We start from the raw sequence: 5,396 nt of genomic DNA on the forward strand, positions 1-5,396 counted from the left end.
AATAACAAGTGCTGGCGAGGATGCGGAGAATTTCCTGCACATTCTTGGTGGAAATGCAGATTTACAGCCGTTATGGAAAACAGAAAGGAGAGTCCTTCCTCAAAAAACTAAAAATAGAAGCAGCATATGATACAGCAATTCTACTTTTGGGTGTTTATCCGGAGAAAATGAAACACTAAATTCAAAAAGACAGATGCACCTTCCTGTTCACTGCAGCATTATTTACAGTGGCCGAGACATAGCCTCGCCCTCGGGCTCCAGCAGCGGACGGATGGAGAAAGAACACACATTACAGCTGTCCTCTGGTGCCCGCCAGGGATGGGTTCCAGACCTGCGGGTGCTTGAGTCCCTTCTATAAAATGGGATAGCACTGGCGTCTAGCTTACACACATCCTCCGCACACTGCAAACAGCCTCGAGATTACTTACAACGCCTCACACAGTAGGCGGTGATGACGAGGAGAGTGAACCACCACAGGCAACAACGTAACTGTGCTTCACACATTCTCCATCCTTGGTTAAATCCATGGATGACTCCGTGTGTGTGTGTTTTATACATGTATGTGTATGTATGTGTGTATACATATATACATATATATGAATATGAGCCATGGAAAGAAGGAAATCCTGCGATTTGAGACAACGTGGATGGACCTTAATGACATTATGCTTAGTGAAATAATCTGACAGAAAAAAACAATGACATATGATCGTCCTTATATATGGGCTGGGATGGGATAGTAAGAAGCTAGCAGGGTTCCTTGGCAAGTAAAATGGGGAAACTGAGGCAGATGGCTGCAGAAACTGGCCAAGCAATTTACAGTTAGATACAGGTCAGGGGATGGAAGGCCCCAAGTGCCTAGCAACAGGCAGACCTGGTGCCAGGCCTCCCCGCAGGGCGGCCTTCCCTCCCTGGCACATCACTGGCCGAGCGGTTTAGACCCCTGATCCCGCCTCCCCGGAGACAGCATCTGGGCCTCAGTTGTGTTTCAGATCCAGGCCCAGAAAAGCAACAGAACCAGACGGATGGCACCAGGACCAGCTGCAGTGACTGATGACCCCCTGCCCTGGCACCAACCAATCAGTGGAGACCACAACCCTGAAAGGACACCGCTGGAAAACTGATGAACATGCTATTGAGATCCTCCCCTGGGACCTCCCTGAAAACCTCTGCTTTGGGGAAGAAGATAAAACCCCTCAAGACAGAGAAGCCAGTTCAGTCTCTCTCTGTAGCACGTCCACACTTTACGTTGGGCGTGAACTGTTTACTTTCTCCTACACTCTGAGGGTCCCCATTGCAACCAGGGGAGCAGTGGGCAGCGGCAGCTCATGCCCGGCAGCCCCCTGAACCCGTCTCCAAGGCCCCTTTCCTCACTCTCCGGTGAGCTGACAGCAGCCCCACCATGGCTCACTTCATTTCCACAATGTTTCTCGAGAGCCACAGCAAAGCACCACCCAGGCTCTCTCCTGTCCTAGGCCCGTCCTGGTCTCACTGTCCCCAGCTTTAGCAAACGTCCTCTCAAAGTCTCCTGGACTCAGGTTCTGAGGTCTTTCCTGCATGAAGTCAAGAACCTACACACTACAGGCCAGCCCAAGGCAGAGCCGATCGAGGCCCAGTCCCTTTCCTGTAACAGTGGGACACACACACACCAAACAAACTACACTCACAGAGAACAGATTGGTGGTTGTCAAAGGCAGTTGGGGTGGGATGGTGGGCAAAAGGATGCTAGGGTCCAAAAAGTACAATTTCTAGTCACAAAGTAACATTAAGTCCTAGGGCTGTAACATACAGCATGGGAAGTCCCTCCATACACAAAAGGGGTGCAGGTTCGATTCTTAGGACTCCCCCGGTCAGGGCACACAGCTAGGCTGCAGGTTCAGTCCCAGCTGGGATGCGTAAGGAGGCAACCATTGATGTTTCTCTCTCACACTGATGGTGCTCTCTCTCAAATCAGAAACCATATCTTTGGATGAGGGTTAAAAACATATTAAATAGAATAATGCTGTATATATTTGAAAGTGGCTGAATGAGTAGATGTTAAAAGTTCTCATCACAAAAAATTCTGTGACTATGTGGTTGGCAGAAGTTAAACAGATTTATTATGGTGACCATTTTGTAATATGTACAAATATCGAATCAGTATGTCCCACACCCGGAGTGAATATTGTCACGATGGGCGGGGTAGGACAAAATGGCGGCTGGGCCACAACCCGGAAAAGGCGGCTGCCAGCAACCGGGGAGCCGACAGGGCGGGCTTCATCCGCGTAGCAGCCTGAGCCCGAGGAAAGCCACCAATGATACACTGCTGCTTTGTTCCAAGGGGACCAATCCCCAGCTCCCACGAAGACAGCCAACCAAAATAAAACCCCGCCACATCCCTGCTTGGGCGCAGCTCCTTCGGCCCCCACTCTGCAGACCAGAGAACCTCGCCCGGGTGCGCAAACCCCAATAAAACTCTACACTGCCTAACTTTGTGGCTGACTGGCATTTCTTCCTCGGCGGAGCCTAAGAAAACCTTTCAAATATAATGTTATAGGTCAATTATATTTCAAAAATAAATGAGCAAAGTTCAAGGGTAGCATTGCACAGTTCCAGTAGTTCCCAGAAGTAATAGATTTAGATTGTTTCTCAGATAAGAGTTTTTAAATTGCGCTCTCCTTGAGAATTGTTTTATGGTTAGATGGTGAAGCACTTGACACTGACTTTGCTTATTCCGGACAGACATCAGGCCCGGAGCTGGTCTGCCTTGAGCCAGCCTGTAGTGTGTGGGTTCTTGGCTTTGTGCAGGAAAGACGTCGCAACATGGGTCCAGGTGATTCTGAGAGGACATTGAATTAAAGCTGGGACAGTGAAACGAGGAAGGGCTTAGGGCAGAAGAAGCGACAGGAGAGCCTGGGCTGCTTGGGCTCCCTGGGAGGTCAGGGACAGGCAGCTGTGTGGACAGGTTCGGGGGTTAGTCTGGGATGAGCCGCCCCTGCCCATTGCTCCCCTGGTTGCATGTCTAGGGGGGACCCTCAGCATTTAGGAGATACATGGCTGAGGAGCAGGAAAGGGGAGGGAGAAGGGGAAGGGAAGGCACAACATGCTGGGTCCTTTGTCTTCAAAGGCTGGGGGTTTAGGGAGGTCTTCGAGGGGTCTCAGCAGAACACTCGTCAGCTTTATGCTGATGTGCCCAAATGAGACGCAGTCCTCTAACTTCAGCTGTCCTCGGTGAGGAAGGCAGGGCTTTGCGATGCACTAGGTGGCTATGAACAGCATGGCCATCTGCCTATCTGCCTCAGTTTCCCTGTCCCACCTGTCCTGGCTTCCCAGCCTGCCTCACTCTGACTCCACAGGTTCTCCCGATGGGGTTCAGGGAGGTACGTGGACATCCGCTGACTGGGCTTTGGGACCCCCCAGAAGCCCTGCTGCCAGCACCAGTGAGGAGGGATGGAAGGCCCAGTGAAGTTAGGAACAGCGGAAAGTCTGAAAACTCAGAAGCAGGCTGGAACACACTTTGGCTGGTAAAGGAAGGCCCAGCATCTGTTGGCCTCTGTCATGGGGGGAGGGGGAGACTCGGGCCACAAGGCTGAGGGGCTGTGGAGAAATGGCTTTGTACTGTGGGGCTAGATGTGTCTTCGAAAACCATTCCAGGAGAAGGGAACCAACATAAATAAAAGAGGGTAAAATAAAATGCAGACGGTGTTAAGTCCTTCAAACTACAAGCACTTTTGCAATTGGAAAAAGCACAGCTTGAAAGGGAAGGTCAAGAGCTTTAGCAGCAACTTAAATAATGGAGTTTATGGGGAAAAAAATAAGATGAAACTCCCTAGGAAATTAACTGTAAGAGGGAATGGACTGCAATGAGGTAGAACTTCAGCCATGAGGTAGAAGAACAAGACACAAAATGAGCCACAGGCTTTGAAGAACTGGGGAGTGGGGGTTATATGTGTTTAAAACAAATCCAGAGTGTTTTCCTGGGGCGTGGGGAGACTTACAATTGGTTGAGTACTCTCCCTGCTGGGGAAACAGCAGCCCGAAGAAAAGAAATGCCCGCAAGGGACCAAAACTTAACTGAAATAAATTTCTGACCCTCAACAAAGGATCCTCACCCCCCGATGACCCCCACTCAGGCCTTGGCAGAGGCCCCCAAACGCGAGGAGGGGAGCCTCTCTGCTGACAGGGCTGGGGCGGCGCAGGCCTCCTCCTGCAGTCCTTGGGGGTCCACGGGTGGGCTTAGAGGGAGGCTGGGTGACCCTGAAGTCACGTGACTGGGGGAGCTTCCCACCCACCACTCTACCCTGCCCTCCTCTCTTGGGTTCTGGAGGCAACCTTGACCCGAGGAGCATCCTGTGGAGGTTTGTAAATACAGGTGGGCTGCGTTCGAGTGCAGCTGTGGGCAGGCTCTGTCTAGGGCCTGCGGGCCCTGCCTTGGCCTCTGGGCTCCAGGTGCAGGAGCCGGTGAATGAGCCAGCCCTCCGCTGGGGGCTCTGGCCTTGGTGGGCAGAGGCGCGGGTGCGCTGAGCAGGCGTGGCCTCAGTCAGGGGGCAGGCAACAGACTTCTAAACCAGGGACAGCAAGCATCCCCACATTCTCCAGGTGGCTTTCGGAACCAGCCTTGAGAAATCTGCCCTTCCGTTAGATCAGCCTGTCCCCAAATGCCTCCTAAATGCTCCCCAGAGACTTAGCTCTGTCCTGTGACTTTTGGCCTGGTCTGGATCTGAATGCTGTCCAATGTGCCCCAGTGCACAACTGCCTGGGGGCGGCTGTGCCGGCAGCAGCGCTTCAGGCCAGGCCATCTGACCGAAGGGAGTGCGGCTGCTGCGGAATCACCTCTGGTGGGGAGGGGTGGGCCTGGCCCAGCTGCAGGCTGCCCCGTCTCTGAGAGGGTGGGAGAGCCGGATTTCTGGGTTCGGGGCCAGAGCTCCGTGGCCTAGATGCGTTTTTCCCCCCTGTCAGGGCCTCAGTTTCCCCATTAGGTGAATGAGAGTGTGGAGCTGATGATGTTTCCAGCCCCTTCTCACTCTGCAGCAGTGAGCACTGGGTCGGGCTGCTGGAACAGCAACACCGTTGGGTGGAACCGGTGTAGGCGCAGGTGGCAGGTCCCAGCCAGAGGCCACACTGCCGTGTCTGCATGTGCCAAACTCCGCTGCGGTTCCAGGTGGTGCCCAAAGTTGATTCCTCTGGTTCGTCTTTAGAGAGATTTCTTCTTACAGGATGTAGCTAATTTGGGGAATCTAATTAAGGAAAAAAAAACCTTGATCTAGACCCAAATGAACAAAACAAACATGTCTCTGGAGAGAAATTGGCTTGCCCAACCCTCCCCTTTTCTTGTGGTGTGTCCAAGCTTCATTGCTTTAAAAATAAAAGTGTTTAATAATTACCTTTGTTGACCTCTGTACCTCTGGCTTCCTCCA

Source organism: Artibeus jamaicensis, unplaced genomic scaffold (assembly GCF_021234435.1).
Source record: "Artibeus jamaicensis isolate MK-2021 breed Jamaican fruit bat unplaced genomic scaffold, CSHL_Jam_final contig_589, whole genome shotgun sequence".
NCBI lineage: Eukaryota > Metazoa > Chordata > Mammalia > Chiroptera > Phyllostomidae > Artibeus > Artibeus jamaicensis.